This window comes from Sciurus vulgaris, assembly GCF_902686455.1.
Source record: "Sciurus vulgaris genome assembly, chromosome: 15".
NCBI lineage: Eukaryota > Metazoa > Chordata > Mammalia > Rodentia > Sciuridae > Sciurus > Sciurus vulgaris.
Window position 1 is genome coordinate 29062467 of NC_136476.1, and position 20461 is coordinate 29082927.

The 20461-nt window shown below is 33.6% G+C and overlaps 1 long non-coding RNA gene across 1 annotated transcript in view; it reads right to left on the reverse strand.

Annotated features, from left to right (window-relative positions):
* The window catches only part of LOC306645379, a 1014773-nt gene that overhangs the window by 295295 nt on the left and 699017 nt on the right, over nucleotides 1-20461 (reverse strand). The window lies entirely within an intron of this gene.

A 20461-nucleotide genomic window follows, 5' to 3' on the forward strand; every position in this document is an offset into this window, starting at 1 on the left:
GGACAAGTGAATAGAATAATAGAACAATCCTGCATAAATCAAATTTACAGATAAAAGTAAAAGAATCTTCCTTAGGAAAGAGTTGAGAATGGTACATCTAAAAATCAGAATTTTGAATCACTGTAGGCTAAGACACTGAAAAATAATTTTATGGTATCAAGTATTCACAACTGTAAGGAAGTCATTCAAGCATAGAACAATGTGGAACTAGGGATAAATGGTGGTAGCTGACAAAGACAATTAAACCTTGAGAAAATTGTGACTAAAAATAGTTTATTCCTCTCTTAGTAGATCCTTAATGCAAAGAAGTTAAAAGTTAAAATCAGAAACCTGCTATAGTTAAGTTATACAGAAATATGCTTACCTTATTGGCATGTATGAAAATGTAACAACAAATACCACTGTTTTTTGTCATTTTAATGTACAAATATGCAAACATTAATTGTATAAAAAGTAAATATATTTACCCCTTCATATGGATTTGGTAATTTTCATATACTCCTTTGTGTTGTCTTAATAAATGAAGGATCATGTGCTTTTGTTTAAATTTTTAATAATCATCAGCACCAGATTTTATTGGACATTCATTATGTGTCAAAACTGGTATGACGGGAAGATTTCTTTTAAACTTAGTGAAAATCCTATGAGATAGATACTATTTTTCCTTATTCTTTGGATAATAATAATTATTCTTTGTTATGATTTCTCAAGTAAATCTATACAGGATGACACCGAAGCATATGAGGAATGAGATGCCTATCTTCAGGAGCCCTTACACAAGAGTTTAGTGCCCAGAAAGAAGCACATTATATAGGCATCACCTTCAGAGCATTATTCATGATTTCACATGGTCTAATTCTGTACAGTACATGGAAATACTGAACATTATTCAGGTGACAGAATTTTAGTATAGTGTGTGATTTAGAAAACCTTTCCTCTTAACAGAAGACAGCTCCAAATATTGTGAGTAAAAGGGACAGACAGTGAAGATTTTTAGACTTTTTAGAACAGACAGGCTCTATTGCAACTTACTCTATTGTTAAAACACAAAGAGTCATACAACATGGAAACAAGTATAGCTCTGTTCCAAATAAATATTATTACTGGACACTAAGATTCAAATTTAATATAACTTAAACATGTCATGAAATAGCCTTCTTCTAATTTTTTTCCAACCATTTAAAAACATAAAAAGGGTTCTTATTTTGAGACATTATGAGAACAAGCAATAGACCCAATTTTGCCAGAGGCTGTAGTGTATCATCTTCCTGCTACCTCTGCAGTGTATATGTTCTCTTTGGTAGTGGTTTATGCTCCTGAACATCCATAAAATTTTGTATTACCTGATTCTGGTGTTTATATTAAATGGTAAGTCTGGATTTATTATTTAATACATCTTTTCAACATACTCTCTAGCTTGCTTTGAAGTTATGTCTTCAGTTACACCCCTGCACAAGCTAAACAATTTATGGATATAGAAACATATGTAAAGTTTGTCCAGTCCTTTAAAAAAAAGTTGTTGGTCTGCATTAGAATTTAAACACAGGACATGGAATTGGGAATACAGATTTGGGAATTTTTTTCTACTTTTGATAAAAGTTTGGAAATATTTGTTCTAGTAAATCTTGGAAAATGTGTAAAATACTTAGTTTCCCAGATTCATAAGAAAATGTTTACTCTTTCCTCAGAAGCTTTCTAAGATATGTAGAAATGGAACTATCACTGATCACTTTTTTTTTCCACTACTGGGGACTGAACTGTGTCTTGTGCATGCTAGGCAAGCACTCTTTCCCTGAATTATCATAGATAACCTTATCTGTATTTAATATATTTTTTCAAATACTTTTAAAAAATGATGTTTTTTGGTTTTCATCACTTTTTCTAAGTCAAAGTTGATTATTTGAATTATAGTACAGTTTACAAAAATCACTTTTAACTTCATGTTTTCTGCAAAGCCAACATCCCCAGGAAAGCAATAAAAATAACAGAATATCTGACTTATTGCACATTTTGATAAATGAGACCAAACAGCAATTGTTCTTGCATGTAATTGTACCTTTTGGCATATCCAGGGATAATACTGAAAAGCTCCCAGAAGCTACCAATATCATCAACTTTATTTTTCTTAACAATACACTATCAAATGGAAAATCTTAGGATACTTTTATGCTAACCTTTGATATTAATGGAAGAAACTAAAATATATTTCTTCCTTATGGAATAGCCACAAAGCAAGCCACAAAGCAAGCAATATGAAAAATTCTATAACATAATGTTCTAGCTTTGCCTATTTCTAATGATTTCTTAATAGGTTTCTAATTGATTCAAGATTTAAATGGTTCTAGTCAATGCACTGTCATCATTCATGACAAGACAGCTTTGCCTAAGCCAAGGGAGCCCTTCTCTTCCTTTCAGAAGTAAATGGTATACAATGTTGAATTAACATTATGGTAGCTAACATGAAGCATTACAGGAAAGCAATTTAAGAAAGAAAAACTGACTTGTTTATGTAATTCTTTTTAGTGTTTTTTCTCATATTTCTCAGATGAACCTCACAGAGATGCTCAGTAAAATTAGGAAGGGCCCTCCCTAAACCAAAGGAAGCTCTCTCCACTTAGTTGATCGTGGAAACAAAAAGCTGAAGTTAGAATTGCACAAAGTAAATGCAACTTCAAGTACTAAAAGATGGATTCTTCTAAATAATGTAGTAACAAAAGGAAAGGTATCCAGTGTGTAAGGCAAAAGAATGGAATCTTCATTCCCCATGATTAGCAGGATGGATGAGAAGAAAAGGCTGTAAGATTGAGGGTCTCAAGGGATGAAATGGAATCAGGGACAATTTCTAGCCATCATGGAGGAAATGTATTACAAAACAACATTTAAAGAAAAGAGAAATTTATTTTCAAGTCCTTGGTCAGAAACTGATTACAAAATGTGTTAAAAGGTTGCCCTAATTTTCTGATGGACTATGGTAGGAATGTCTTTCTGAATTTATCTTCTCTTCATTGGATTCGTTCACTCCCCCTTCTCTCTTGAAAGGATACCCCTATGGAAAATAGCATTACTTGATAGGATTAGATAAACTCTATTGGTAAGTGAGCTGTAGAGAAGAAAGGAATGATCAAGGGCTGAGATACAGAAGAAAAAAAAATGGTGTAAAGAAGCTGGAATAAAATTTAAGTGGGTCACTCAAGTATGGGAAGTGAATGTAGTGGTAATCGTTACTCTTTTTTTTATTCTTCAGCATCAGTTATGAGCTTCATAAACAGGAACTTTGGTTTATGACCTCAAATCATAGCATATTAATTATCAGCTTTGTGAAAAATGTACCTAGCTCCAGTCCATCTGCAATTGCAATTGGCTGCGTCACAATTCAGAACACTTTGCCCTTAGTGTCTAGCATTGGAAATGGGATGAAGGACATCTTAATGCTTTTGTCTTTGGCTTAATGGGAGCTTTCTGAAGTCCTCGAAATTCTGACTTCTTTTTGCCAGAGTATGAAGCATCTCTCTGCTCCTGTCCATTTGACTTGGCATATATTAGGGAGAATGGAAAAAGAGAACAACAATTCATTGAAATGGAGTCCTGAGTAAGTTAAATGCCTCCTGAATAAATGTGCAGTATCTCTTTCCCAGGCCTAGGTAATTGCTTTTTTTATTTATCTCAAACAGTTTTCATCCTCTCCCATAGCCTAATAGAGTCACTACCTGCACAGTGCATTTCTATCACAGAAGCTCACAGGATGCAGGCTTTGCTGATAATAAATAAATAAAATCATGGAGCCTATATTATAGCTACTGGAAGCTGAAGTTTTGCATTTATATATTAAATTAAAATTGCTTTCAGCCCATCTTATACAAAATGTAAATGGTAGTTCAGTCAGGCAGCAGACAGAAGTTGGCTACTTTTTGAGCAGAGATGTTTGAAATTTCTATTTCAGGGCAAATGCTCCTCATGGGCCATACAGACATCTATTAAGAAACTAATATGGCAGTATTCATTCTGGTCACATTTAGTATCTGTCTTGAGCAAGACTGAAAGTCTAAGTGAAGAAAAGGAGCATTAATATCTTTTAAATGAGCATAGTTGATGAATAATCAAAGTAAATGAAAAAATTCAAATGGAAAGAAATAATTTTAAGTGAACAAAAAGTAAAGATACAAAAATGCATTATCAGTCTACACTAAGCCATTATCTATGTCAGAAGATTCACTCCTTAACACCAATCAGAACTTTATGCTTTTCCCCTAACCAGACACTGGAAGAACTCTGTGATCTACAGTCTGTACAATTGTTTTAGTGAACAGAGAGCCACAGGCCCTGAATTATAAAAAGAACACATTCCAGTAATGAGAAATCTTTGTCATCATTAAAATATAGACTATTTCATGATGCTCTGGAGGCTCTATAACTAAAAGACATTTACTAGTAGATGTATATGGACAATAAATATAATAACACAAAACAGTTATGCTTTGTATTTAGCCAGCATAAAGCATAATGGGAATGTACCTCATTCTGCAGAGAGAAATGCTTTTCTTGAAAATAGTACCTGTGACTTCAAACTTGCTTCAGCTTTTTCTGCTCTCAGACTTGACACATAATGACTCTTCTAGTTAAATACTTGGGACAGTAATTAATCTATAGATGAAGAATGGCACACATCTGGCAAATTGCCACGCTCCTACAGCCTTCTCTCAGAAGAGACATAACCTATTATGGCTTTCTTTTGCACTCAGCAAGAATCTGAACTCATATGACTCAAAAAGAGAACAAAAGGCAGCAAATAACCATTGATCCATGTCTTAGTTTCTTAATTTTAGCATAGGTAGACAAAATTTCTGGTTTACAATGTTCTGGATAAAATTAAGAATGATATAATTGGAAGTTTTTTTAAAAATATTTAGTATAACCTCATTTTATAGATGCAGAAATAAGAACAACTGAGAAATTATTTGCTCAAAGTGACAGTTATTTATAGAGCAGAAAAGGCTCTTGCAGAGGAAATTAACCCAACACGGAAGGAAACGGGCTAGACTCAGAGAAGAAAAATTTATCCAAGAACAGGTATCAACTCTCAACTAAACAGTCATTTGCTCCAGCTTCCTAGACTATTGTGTTGAGAAGGATTCCAGGATTCAGTCTGAGCCTCATGGAAAAGATCAATAAGGTTTTCTAGCTTTTGGGGTGGGAAGAAGCATAAAAAAATGCGATATGATATCCCCTACTTAACTTCCTTATTCTAATGTAATAACTTTATGATAATGATTTGGAGTCCCAGTTAACTCCTTCTACCTCCTAGGAGACAATGTTTGTATAAATATTCTGGTTCATATGAAAGCAATATTTTCTAGCAGTTATAAATAAGTTGGTATTCTTATTGAACACAACAGTTCAGTAAACTTGGTGAATGCTCCTGAGATCTATTCTCAGAGTGCTGAAAAATTCAAATTTCTGAGCATGCAAGTTTCAAGGTCAGACTCTGGAATATGGTAACATCATGAAAGTAATGTAAGGTCAAATGGGGTAAGGCCAGCAGACTCTCTCCTTATCCTAAATCCCTGCTTCTTCATGTGCCACACTGTTCTCTTCAAACATTCATCCGATATATTTGCACCTAATTTTAGTCAGCTGTATATAAAATCACAACTTAGAAAATAGAATATTTCACTTAAAGTGTTTATCACAAGATTTCTAATATTAACAAATTCCTCTGGTACAGTTAAAATAAGATTTCATTCTTACAAATTATTTAAGAAGTAACTTTCAGAAACACACATCCTGCAATTTATTACTGTTTAAAAAAAAAAAAAACCTGACAATTCCATTTTCTGCTATGATGATCAAAACCACAGAGAAAGCTCTAAGGATTATCACTGAATACACAGCCACTGTGGTATGGAAGGCTATCATGGGTTGATTGTAATAGTAGCATATACTCTGGATAAGAATTTGCCAAGTAAGATCTGGGTACATTTTGATCATTTCCAATTCTATTCATCATTATAAATAATGATGTAGTCAAGTGTGGTGGTGCACACCTGTAATCTCATTTACTCTAGAACCTAATGTTAGGAGGATTGGCAGTTCAAGGCAACCAAAGAAAGTTATTTTATTCTGTCTCAAAATAAAGTCTGTGAATGTAACTCATTGGTAGATCACCTCTGGGCTCAATCAGCAGTACCACAAAAAATAAATAAAAAGCAATGTAATGGATATACTTTTCCATATATATTTTAAACAAATTGCTAGTTTTTGTTTAAAAATAGATACCTAAAGATAAGATTATGGGCAAAATGCTATATATTTTTGCATTTTTATATTTTTTTTGTTTTTCTCATTTTTTCTTCTTTCCTTTTCCCTTTTTTCATCCTTTAAAAAATATTGTATAGTTTTAACATTTAACATCCTCCATTATACAAGACTGCTTCCACCCTGAAACTTTTTTTTTTCTAAATTTACTGTCTTAAGCAATGAATAAAGGAATTTCTTATGAAACCTGTTCAGTGTTACCGAAAAAGTCAAATCTTTGCATTTATGGAAGTAAAGTCATACTTAAATTGTAGTAAGTTTACTTCTTTAAAAGTTTGTATAACATTCTGTGAAAAGATGGTAAGGTAAATTAGGTTAATGTAAAATCCATTGCATATGAAATATTATATCCAAACCTGCCTGATCAGCATCCCTATTTCTTCAATCTGTGAAGAGAATAAAACATCTCCCTGGACTCAAAACTTTTTACATGCCTCAAACCTAGCTCTTAAAGTATGTTTTGGATTTTTAAGGTTAGGATCAATTTTTTAAATGCCTACATCTCTTTCTAGCCTGCTGAGCTAACTGGCCACGCATGCTAACTGGCCGGGCGCCTACATCTCTTTCTGTAAATATTATATTTCAAGTGTCCTTGAACCTTTTAAAATATTTTTAGCAGAAAAATAAAGACAGAATATTTAGAAAATTCAAATTTTCTTATAGTTTTATTCCTTAAAATCATTTGTAATTTTTGAGATTTTGAACAATTATTTAATATGAGAGACTTAAGAACAAATGGCAATAGGGAAAAATGTGTTTTGTCAAATGATGATTTTATTATGTATACTCCACAAAAATATTCAAGTGCCTGAACTCAAATATTTGAGTCTATGAAATGCTGCTGAATTGAGAGGAACAAAGATAAATTATGCATAGTCTCTTTCCTTGAAAAACTACTAACAATCCACAAGAGAGGAGGTGGGAGGCCACTGCTAAAGTTTAAAGCAGGTTAATGATGCACAAACCAAAACAAAGATCAAATAAAGGGGGCAGAGAGGACTGGAAAAAAGTTGGATTAAAATATGAGATTTATGTTAGAGAATTTGATAATTTGGGTAAAGGCAATAGTCAAGGAGGAATATAAGTTTTCTAGTCTGACACATTAGTCAGTTGTATTATCAAATATGAAGTCAAGAATATTATAAGAGCATGTTTAGAGGCAAGGAGGGGATGATGGATGCTGAGTGTTTGATCAACTTCCACCTCATCTTTCTTCCTTGTGTAGCAAACAATTTGGAGAAATTTTTCTCATTTGCAAAGATAGCCCTGATTAACCTAAACTAACTAGGGTTATCCCATTCTCCTAAAGAGGCAAACCAAAGTCCAGTGAGCATGACACTTTCTCTTTTATCTCAGAGATTTGGTTAGAATAAGCTTGTGAACTTCTTCATGCTACTGCAACATCCATGAGATGTTTGCTAAGGATGGAGAGACATGTAAGACAGAAACTTCCCAGGTACAATAGACCTATAAGACAGAAGCTTCCCTTCTGTCTATGAACAAAGTAACAAGAATTTCTAAGTTGGAAAGCTTCCCACACCTAGGATACAACCAGATAAAATGACACAAAAATGAACCCTAAGACTTGATTGAACCATACCTGATCCCTATCCTACCTCTGAAATTCACAGCTATGTGAATCGTTTTGACTTGGTTTGTTAGTTGGCAGAAATAATCTAATTAATCCAAAGGTCAGTTCCATGTGGGGATAATAAATTTGAAAGACTTGTGGATTCTGCAGAAATAACTGAGATGTAAGCAGTTGGGAACAGAAGTCTAGAAATGAAGGAAAGACCTGGGGATAAGGGAGACAAATTGTGCAGTCTGCAAAGTGTAGATAAAAATATAAAACACAATAATGAAGTTTCTGTGCACTTAATAGTATAGTGGTCATTATTCAAATTGAAATTTCATATTTTGTACTTGGTAGAAGACTTAGAATTGTAGAAATTAGATTATTTTAGGATGTACTATAATAATTTGTTTCTGTATTTCTAGTATTATGATACATACTAAGAGATAAACTATTAGATTATATTTTTTTCTTCCTTTTTTGGTACCAGGGATTGTACACAAGGGGCACTTAACCATTGAGCCACATTCTATCCCCACATTTTTAACTTTTTGAGACAAGGTCTCACTAAGTTGTTGAGGCTGACTTTCAACTTGTTATTCTCCTGCCTCAGCCTCCCAAGCTACTAGTATCACAGGAATTCACCACCACCACTGGCTTCTGATATGTACATTAAAACCCAAACTAAAATACCCATATGTTGTTATTTCTTACTAGTTTGAAGTTGGAGATTTTATTATGTTTCATGTTTTTATACAAATTGCATCTGCCTTTCTACTTTTTGTAAAAGATCATAGAAAATGGTACTAAAAATATTAAAATATGATGGTTAACCAAAAATACTGGGATTTTTGTAACCAAAAATATTTACATCTCAAGATTGCTTGTCAGAAACAAAAATTAGGTTAGTTATATAATTAAGGAAGAAGCAAGTTCTCTGCTATTATACTCAGGTTAAAATTTGGTATTTTGGACAATATTCTGTAATATATTGCAAAACCTAAACTATCCAGAGTCTTTAATGTAACTTTTGTGATAATAAAAAATAACATCTCATTTTAGCAGATTCAAGATAAATTATCTCTTTTCACATCAAATGTTACATCAATCCCATCATGTTTTTCCCCTTATGAGAACCTGGAATGACTTCCAGTTAGCAAAAAAGCAACATTTCATTTGTATTTATCACAGTATTATATTTGTGGGAACAGCTTAAAATTAAAATAAATTTTAATTAGGCAACCACAGATAATCAAGATATAATGTTACATCCATTAAGATGCTTTCCAGGGTGTTACTAAACATTCTGGTCTCTCAGATGAACACTCTAGATAAAGCTTCAATCCTTCTTGTAGTATTTAAAGGACATTTTGGTGTTATTTATATGGAGAAATAAAAGGTAATGTGAAAAGGTTTAAATGTGAAAATGGAGTAAAAATGAAAAATTCAATAGGATAAAAGATTAAGGTTCAAGCTTTCTTTATTAAATTACCATAAACTTCTATTAAGGTATCTAGGTTGATTTCTGAGGTTCTCAAACAAATCATTGAGACTGAGCTGCTTTGAAAACATCTTTTATATATTTTGACAAGCAACATATCACAAAATAAAATGTCTATATGTCTTGTGAATGTCATGCTTAAACAAAACTTTAATAAGGCACTCAATCTAACTAGAATAAAGTGTTTCAAATTTTTACAAAACAATTTCTATTAAATAGTAGAGGATTTTGCTTTTGTGTTTTTGTGGTAAGGGCTAAGAATAGCTGATAATGCAAATGAGGTCATTTCATATTTTATTTAGGCAAAATCATGTTAATTCTTTTGGCTTTATAGTTTTCAACCTTAGTACTCAACCTCGAACTTAAAATACAATATGAACAAATGGAGTTTTAGTTGTCTGTCACCTTTACTATTATTCCATTTAAAAAAAAATAAAAGCCATCCCTATCATAGTGATTTTTTTCCTCCCAAGATCACAAAATTAACGGTAGCATCCTCAGGATTAGAATCCAGTTCTCCTAAAGTGTTCAATAGCTTGTGTTCCTTGTCACACATTTAATATACTTTTTCAATTCTCTTTTTGAAATAAGGATATTTTAAGACAGATGTAAATGATTAAGTTATTTTATACATCCTGAGATTATCTTCCTATTTAATATGAGGGAATAAAAATTCCTTTATTGATTTATGATCTCTATATCCAGAAAGATTTAAAGTATTCTGCATGATGGTTAAATATACATAATAAGCATATTTTCCAAGATATTATTTCAATTATAATACCAATAAAAAAGGAATCTTGGAGGATCTAAGATTCAAAATAATTTCTCTCCTAAATGTGGCCAGTTATTTTTTGCAGGAGAATGAAATATAAGGTCTTAACTTATATAAATAACAAATAATTGATTCTTCAAGAAATACATATTCTTCCAAAGCCTGGGTGAAAAAAGGCAACCATGTTCTCTCCTGTTGTTGACTCAACCCCATAGTCTTTTCTAGTCTACTTTCATAGTGTATTTCTTAACCTATAGTCAAGGAATTACTGGAGGAATTTCTATGACGGTTTAGGAACAAGTGAGAGATTTAAAATGTGACATAATCAGAGGAGATCTTGGCCCTGGGGTATTACTGAGTCTCTAAAAGAAAAAACAAAAATCTGGAACCAGTAATGTGAAGGAGATTTGAACTTCTGTTCCATGAAGAGGTGAATAGGGCTGAACATTTGGACTTGTCCTGTCACATTGACAGGAAATGCAAAAAGAAGAGCAAAATATTCTTCTGTTGGATCACCCTGACTTATAATGTACCTATGGTTCAAAGGTGCAGACGGACCATTGTACCCTTTGCCACTTTATACCACTGTGCTTCAGGATCCCAAGCAACAATTCTTAGTGAATAGGAAAAGAATGATTTCAGGAAATTCTCAAATAGAAGTTATAGACTGACTAAATGGATTAAAAACAAGGCCCAATTATATTCAGCTTATAAGAAACTCACTTTCCCAGTAAGACACACAGAGACTGAAAGTGAAGGGATGAAAAAGATATTCCATGCAAATGAAAACCAAAAGTGAATCGGAATAGCTTTATCAGATAAAACAGACTTTCAGTAAAAGACAATGTATAAAGAGAAAAGGTCACTACACGAGCATCAAGGAATTCATCAGTAACAAGTTATAACAGTTGTAAATGGATATGCATCTACTACTGGAGCACCTGATCTTATAGAACAAACATTATTATATGCTAATAGTTGGGGACTTTGAAACCCCATTTTCACACCTATAATCTCAGTGGCTCTGGAGGCTGAGGCAGGAGAATTGTGAGTTCAAAGTCAGTTTCAGCAAGAGCAAGACTCTAAGCAATTCAGTGAGACCCTGTCTCTAAATAAAACACAAAATAGGGCTAGGAATGTATTTCAGTGGCCTGGTACCGCTGAGTTCAATCCCCAGTAACAGAAACAAAAACAAACAAAGAAAAAACCACCCCATTTTCATCAATGGGTAGATAAGCCACACTAAAAAATGAGTAAAGATTAAAAATAATTGGATTTTAATTATACTTCACAGTAAATGAGCCTAACATATTTAAAGAACATTCATCCAATATCTACAAAATATACTTTCAACTCATTGACATAAGCCATTCTTTAAGACATACCACATTGGTATCATATTGCTTCAAAAAATTATTTAAATGTCAAAAATCATATCATGTATCTACTCTGACCACATGGGATAAAACCAGAAATGAACAAAAGAAACTTTAGAATTATACAACTACATGGAAACTGTATGATGTGACACTGAACAAATCATGGACCAAATAAGTAAAAAAGATGAAATTTAAAAATTTCTTGAAACAAAATTTCTATGTAGTAGAAATATAACATACCAAAACTTGAGATATAACAAAAGCCTACTAAGAAGGAAGATTATAGTAATAGTTGCCAAATATGAAAGAGAAATTTTAAATAAGCAACCTATGCATCTCAAGGATCTAAGAAAGCATGAACAAACCAAACCCACAGTATGAAAAAAAAAAAAAAATCAGAGCAAGAGTAAATGAAGTAGAAAATAAAAATACAAAAGATCAACAAAAATTGGCATTTGAAAAATATAAAATCAACAAACCAGAAACTCAAATGAATAAAATCAGAGACATTACAACTGATAGGACAGAAGCAAGAAAGGATCTTTGGGGACTACTCTGAAAAATTATATGTGAGCAAACTCAAAAACCTAGAAGACATGGGTAATTCTCCAACCTACACAACATACCAAAATTTATCCATGAAGACACAGAAGACCTGAAGAGACCAATAACCCTGCAAGTGATTAAATCAGTAATGGAAAGTCTCCCAACAAAGGAAAGCTTAGGTCATACAGCTTTATTGCTCTGCGGAGTTCTACCAAACATGAAAAAATAAAATAGTACCAGTTATTCTTAAACTATTACAAACACTTGAAATTCTTCCAAATTCTATCTCCAAGGCCTGCATTATCATGATAGCAAAATCAGACAAGGACATAAAATAACTATAAATCAGTGTCCCTAATGAACATAGATAATTCTCCATAATCAAGTTAGGTTTATCCCAGGGATGCCAGGGGCTGATTTAATACATGTAAATCAATCAACACAATACATCACATTGATTAACTGAAGATCAAAAATCACCATCTCAGTAGATACAAAAAAAGCAAGCAATTAAACAACATACCTTCATTTTAAAGACTGAACAAATTATGTGTAGAATGAATAAAATCCAACATAATAAATGTTTTGTTTCTTCGCCATTTTGACAATTTTTGGTTTTTATTGTACAATCCCATGTCCTCTCTGGCTTATATGACAGAATGGTTGAATGACCCATAAAATAATAAATATTGCTATTAAATTGTTGGGGAACAGTTAGGAAAGCTGCTGTGTTTCCAATTCTAGCTCTTCAAATGAGGGCAGAGAGAAAGTGGCTTAATGTCTTTCTATCTACAGGGACTCGGGCTAGTGTCACTCGTTGATGTGTTTTTAACAATAGAAATCCATGTGTTCAAATAGCCCAAAACAATCCTAATCATAAAGCTGACATTTATTGTCTACTTGTGATTGCCAGACAACAAACTGAACACTCCAAATATATTACTTCATTTAATCCTCACTACAAACTCCTCAGTGTTTTCATTATCCTATCTTTATAGTACCCCTGGCAGGTGGTAGGTCAAAATGGCCCCCTCGAAGATTATGTGCACTATGATTATTCATCAGTGTCATCTTGCTTCTACCCATCAGAGTTGGTATTTCTAGGATTCCACAAATCAAACATTTTCCCCATGTCTACCTTAGCATAATTAGCAGGAGAGCAGTCTCTGAAGGTATTCAGCCTGCAATTTGAGTTCCATTTATAATGGATACTAGCTGTGTGAGCTTGCTGAACAGACTTGCCTTCACCATTCCCAATTTTCACCATGACATCAACTTTACAAGGTAACAGGAGTATCAGAGACAGTTAGGTTTATTTAAAGTCCATAGCACAGTGCCTGATACATAGAAAGTACCCAGTCCAAGCTAGATATCATTATTATGATGGGGGACATTCCTTACGAGAGTAGCTTCAAGAGATTTTGAAAACAGTAACTGAATATTTTCCAATATACAAAGTTTTAAGCAGAGATGGGAGAGAGACAGAAACCCAACAGCAATACTGATCAATTAAGTGGAATAACTTATATTCTTTTCTCTCCTCAGGAAAAGTGCCTGTGTGTGGCACTTGCCTGTAATTCCAGTGTCTTGGGAGGCTGAGGCAGGAGGATCAGGAGTTTAAAGCCAGCTTCAGCAAAAGTGAGGTGCTAAACAACTCAGGGAGACCCTGTCTCTAAATAAAATACAAACTAGGGTTGGGGATGTGGCTCAGTGGTCAAATACCCTCAGTTCAATCTCTAGTTACCCCCCCAAAAGGAAAAGTGACTGCCTAGTTTGGCACTTTTAATAAACACGTGTCAGATAACTGAATTTAACAATCATTACAAAACATTTTACAATACAGAAGATTTAGAGGCTTAGTATTTTATTAATTTTAAAAATAGGATTAAGGTATGAATTCTGTATGTTTAAAGTTAAATTTGAATTTACTAATTTAAAAAAAAAAAAAAAAACTTCAAGAGCATCCCCACATCTCCTTCTATAGCAAAGGGAGAGCAGACGAAAGGAATAAAGGAAAAATTTATCACTGTTGTGGTTTAGGTCTACAAGCTCATCCTCAAGTCACCAGTGCTCAAAGGTGGGACCTTTTCAAAGTGAGATGCTCATGAGGCCTCTAATCTCATCAAAGGATTAAATTCATTGATGGATCCATAATTTAAGGGGCTATTGGGAAGTGGTGGAAACTAAGGAAATGGGCCAAGTTGGAAGGATTGAGTACTCAGTACTCTATTTTGTTCCTGGCCCCTTCCTCTTATGAGCATTCTCTTTTTCTCTGTACTCCCATGCTGCCAAGAGATGAGCAGGCTTGCTGCATTGCACATTCCCCACCAGTAAGTTCTGCTTTACCACAGGCCCAGAAACAATGAAGCTAAGTGACCATGGGCTGAAACCTTTGAAACCATGAGCCAAAAAAAGAAAAAAAAAAATCTCTCCTAAGTTGTTTATCTCAGATATTTTGTCACAGTGACAGAAAGCTGACTAACACAATCACCCATGTGTAGGGTGCATTCACTACCGCCTATTCAACATGAAAAGATAAACTACTCTAACCTTTCATGTGAGGAAAAGCCCAAGTTTGCTGCTAAGCTGTCTGCTTTCCACAGTGGAAACATTATCCCTGGGTGGCTTATCTGCACTTCTCCCTATTTTATCAAAAGAATAATTAAAGAATGAAACAATCCCTAAAGCACAAAGCATGGTCAATATATTTCCCATCTACTTACAAAAAAGTAATTATCCAGAAAGTCATAAGCTCTAGCTAAAATCTGGATCTTACTATGGCTTTTTTTTTTTTTTTTTTTTTTCTCCATAAGAGAAGTTAATAAGAAGTAAAGTAACAAAGACTCTCTGGGTAATTTAACACAGAGTCTAAGGGAAAGAGCAGAGCACTTAAGTTAACAGAAATGCTGTTTCCTCCTTCATTCTACATCTCCATTAATGTCATGCCTATGTTTATCCAAGAATCTAAGACATAGAAACCAATTAGAATATAGTTAACTATTTTCCGAAAGAACAAATTATATAAACATCAAAACTGTGAGAAGGAGCAATCATTCTTAATTCTTTTCAACTCATCTTCTCTCTCTGACCTGAGGATCATAGTTCTGAAAACTTCCATGGTAAAATAACTTACAGAAGCAGATCTTAATTATCCTTGAAAAAAGATCATGTTTGACTAACAGGTGTAATACTAACATAAAGCAATAGGTGAATTGTTCTAAAACACTAATGGCATGTATTATTGTACACACAAGGAGAAACAGAGTATGAGCAAGTATACTTTCCAGGGAAGCTGTTTTTAAAAATTGTACAGGATCTCACACTTGTGGAATATAGGGAGGTATTGATGAGGAAGAATGAAATAAAGAGGAATGGCTGTGCATGATAAATGAATAGTCATCTCCTGAGTGGGACTGCCAGTGGACTGTGGAGCATGGTGAGGAACTGAGTGAGGGTGGGAGTGAGACAGTGCAGAAGACACAGTGAGCCCAGTTCTATCCCAGGGAGGGAGCCATGGCAACTCCATCAGAAAAGTTTTCATTGTTCATTTTAAAATTGTCTACTCTTTGATATATAATGCTAGCCATTAACTCCAAATTTTCTTTCATTAAAAGTCTCAATCAAATGCCTTTCATGAGTGGTGTTTTATGGCAAATTGATATTGAGCAAATTTGGGTCAGGAAAAAGGGACCGTCACAACAGATAAAAGGCAAAATTGGTAGTAACAGAAAAGCTCTACCAAGAGTAACATGTAAGCATCCCTTTTCACCAAAGCCAGATACTGAAAAAAGTGCTGAACCTAATTCAAATGTATTTGAATTTCTCAAGCAAGTATGATGAGCCCAACTGACAACATGCCAATTCCTCAGACTCTTCATTCTCTTAGTTTAAAATATAAATTTTGGAATATGTTTTGCTTTCCAATTTATCCACAGTTTCCCAGCCAAACATTTAATGACTTTCTCTTAATTACTCAGAGCAACAAGATCTTAAATCATGAAACTGGGGCTTAATTCACATATGCTTTTTGTGAAATTCCTGTACAATTGGACAGGTATGAAGGATAAATCTGAATTCTAACACTGTGTGTCCAAGATATATGACATAGAAACTATACTTGTTGCAGTTTATAGCTTACAAATCTAAAATATCTTAGAAGTATAAAACTTTATGATTCTAAATTTTATAACAAATTATGTCAAACTTTGAAATTCAATCATTTGAATAATGGCATGACCCTTATTTTCTTCTATAAGGAATTCTGAGATTAGATTACCAAAGTGGGCAAAGTGAGTAAATAAAAAATCACATTTGCATTTTACACATAGTTGTACATGTGTACTATTCACAATAGCCAAGGTATGGAATTAACTAAGGTGTCCACTAATAGTTGAACAGAAATATAATGTACTATATACACATCATAGACTATTATTCAGTCAATAAAAAAATGCAATTCTATCATTTGCAGCAAAATGGATAAACCGAAAGTAATTTTCTATGTGTGTGTAGTGCTGGGATTGAATCCAGGGGATTATACATGCTAGGCAAATGCTTTACCACTGAGCTACAACCTGAGGCCTGAAAGTAAATCTTTAACCTACATACCAATAAGTTTTTTTATTATTTTAAATCAAGTATTTTGCTCTTACTCAGATCCTACATTCCCTAGCCTGTTTTTGCCATGTTCTCTGAACTTCTGCCTACAACACTATTAACTTGGGCCTTAAATATTTTCATAGAATTCTATATAAATTAAGAGGTCACTTAGCTTTACCTGATAAAAGAGAAATCAATATCACTAGTAAGTTGGAATTAAGTATTATTATTCAGTATTGTTAATTAAGTATTGTTATTAAGATTATAAACAATCTATAAATTGCTGAGGAAAAAAATGAGTCAGAAAAAAGCCTAGATAATTCCAGAAAGGTTGTATAACCTAAGTAGGATTCAAGCCAAAGGCTTTCGGACTAATCCTATTGCCTTATTATACTTTGCACATAGTATACTCCCAGGCCTTCCCAAGTTAGGCAAATGTCATTACCAATCACATAAATGAACAAGGTCTATTAACTTGAAAGCTGAAACCTAATGATCACAGCCTAAAAGCAGAACTTTTGGAATGGTAATCCTTTATAAATAGAAATTTTCCAAATTTAAGAAAGAGTAAGTCCACAATACCAGCTAATCTTAATAAAATGTGATAAATTGATAAAATTTAGAATTCAGATAAAATTATATAAAAAGGAAACCCAGGTACTGATGAATGCAGGACCCAAGGTAATAATTTTCACTAGTGGAAGGAGCAGGGAGAGAGGATAAGGGGGACATGTGATTAAAGGTAAGATAATCTGGTGATACTGGCTTTAATTTGCAAGATACGCAGATTTGCACGTGCTTCAGTCATTATTATATGGGAAGACAGGAATTCAGCAAGATGGGTCATGCATACAATGATAATGATTGCTTTGAACCAAGGATTATGGCTAATACAATCCTGGACAACTGAGTTCAAAGCTGAGTGAATGTAGAGGAAATAGAATTCAACATTGGTATAAAGATTTAGGAAACAGTCATACTAAATCAGATTTCTTGCTTTATTAAATGTAAGCTCTTTTTTTCTAATGAAGAAGCTTATTAAATAAAAGAGAATCACTGAAAAGGTCTTGGGAAATACTTTGGAAATCTGTTCTTAAAGTAGGACTTCAGAAGCAAGCATACATTTAGAAATTTTGGCTAACATCTGCAAAATTTCACTTATATTTAACTAGAGCTGTGAATGTCTCCCCAGGGCACCAACCATTCTATTTTAATTATGCCACTTCCTAAAAAAAAACTGTTTTAACATCTAGCAAAGCACACATGATGTGAAAACACTTGTTAAACCACCTCCACGTTTTTAACAATCAGACAAATATGAGATCATTGCATTTCTTAAGGCTCATTAGACGAGAATTAGTGCAGTGGCACTATTTTTGGAAAACATTTGTCCTTGATGATATCTCCTTTTCATATATATTTGCCATTCTGGAAGCACTTTCTCAAATTTGCTTTACACTGATTCTATAACAGAATTATGAGATATCATAATATAAAGCTATTTTATGTTATTGTGGTGACACAAACCTACTCAAGAAATTCAAACGATGGCATTGCATCCATTAAGGATGACTTTGTCACATTTTTTTGCAGCAAACTGTCAGCCTACTAAAATAAATTATAGGTTTTCTCATTTGTACCACATCAGACATCATTTAAATACTCCAGTTTTAAGAAGCAAGAAAACATAGGCTGTGTGCATGGGTAAGTCAAATTATTTATCCCTTGGTTCAAGTTCACACAAGACACTTAAGTTGTATTCTACTCTACATATAGAAAAATTACATGAAATTCAAGCACTGTACTTGGCATCAAAAAGATCTAATTGCAATAATGACAGATATTCTATCACTTGAAATTTATCATGGTAATATTTAGGATGCAGTGATAATGCTCAATGTAAACTCATTTATTTAGTGAGTCTATGCTTTTCCAAGTGACAAGTAACTAGGTAATTTTTATATTTCTCTTGTAAAACAGACATATATGGGGGTTACTCTTGGGGAAAAATATTCCCTTCAAATAAGGAAGGAAGGTTTAAGGCAAACACTTCAAGCGCCTTTTCCTTCACTCTTCAGTCTAGAAGGAGAAACTGATTTGCGATATGAACTAATGATGAAAGCAGGGATTCTTGGAAGATGTTAGAACCACTGTACAGAGGTGGAGATTCCTTTCCTCTTTGACTCATGTGTATGATCAAAGCAAGAATAAATCTCAGATGAAAGGAGCAATGAAAATGCTTTCTACTCCAGGTTTTGTGGCTGAAGAATAATTCAGGAATGTTCTTTTGGGAACATTTTATATCCCTGAGGTAGGAAAATAGATTTGGATTAAGGGCAGGAACTCTTGAAAGGATGTGTGTTTCCTTTATCCTGTTCTGATATCCTCCAGATTTTAAGGATGACCTCATTGATAGTTAGAAAAAAAAACAAAGGACTGATCAATTATGGTAAAGATGAAAGATTCCAACCCCTTCTTAGGACACTGAGCTAGAGAAAAATAATGACTCTATGACCAAGGATTTTTTTGTGTTTTGTTTTTTAAAAATGTATTTATATGCCTTTTGAAATACCAGGGAAGATCTCTGCAAAAATTCTTTCATTTAGCCATATAGGAACCACGTATTACATGCCACATACTCATTATTTTATGAGCTCAGATGAATGACAACTTACATTTTCGTGGAAATATTACAGGTATAGGTCATTGTAATACACCAAGATGGGGCTCCGGCACCCCAGGGGACACTTCAAACTGGCAGTGAAGAAGTCATCCATGTGGGAACTAAGGGATGAGCAGGCATCACCAGGAAAAGGTGAGAGTGGGCAGGCAATGTCATCGTTCACAATTAACTTGAATGTAAAAGATACTTGTTAAGATAGAAGAAAAATGTAGAATTTTGAAAGCATAGTCTTTGAACCCAAGTACTGGCTATATCTCAGAAACAATTACAGAGTTTCTTTTGGTTTCTTTCCTGGTTTTCAAATAGTGTTGTTAGGAAAATGAGATGAGGTGATATTACCTGGAATCCACCAAATATATACCAGATCACAATTATTACAGTCTTTCTACCCTTACTTTTCTGCATCCACAGTCCCGTCTGCAAGGCTTTCATCCTGTTTTATTAGCCTTTCAAAAACTAGAGTAAGAGGGAGAAGAGGCATTTTTATTTCTCCTTTTCTCTTCATCCTTACCTCCATAATCGACCATCTGCTACTACTGTCAGAATAGTAGGGACTGAATAACTAACTCATGATTATACTCCCTGCCTCCCCCAGTTTTGATCTGATATAACCTCTAGTCAAATAGGTTTTGAATAAATGGAAGGAATTTTTTATTCTACTTGACCTTAAAATGAATTATTGTACCTATGCCCTACCTTTTCCATGCAGTGCTTCCTATGCTACTTTGCTGTTCCCTATTAAACTCTTTTTCTAAATGTAAATCTATAATGTAACCACACCATCTATTCTCCCTAGAGACAGAGAAATTGAAGTTAGTTTTTTTTTTTTTTTTTAATTTATACTACAGTTTCTCAACTTCTTCAAGTACTAACATTTGAGACATAATTGTTTTGTGAGCAGTTATCCCCTGGATTACAGGTTGTTAAGCAGCATTCCTAACCTCTGTTACATTTTATTCCTAATTGTGACAAGAAAAAAATGTCTACAGATATAGCTAAATATGCCCTGGGACAACCTCTCTATCCCAATGAAAAATCAAATCCACACTTTAAATATTCAGTTCGAAATCTCTCTTCACAGTGGAAGCAATTA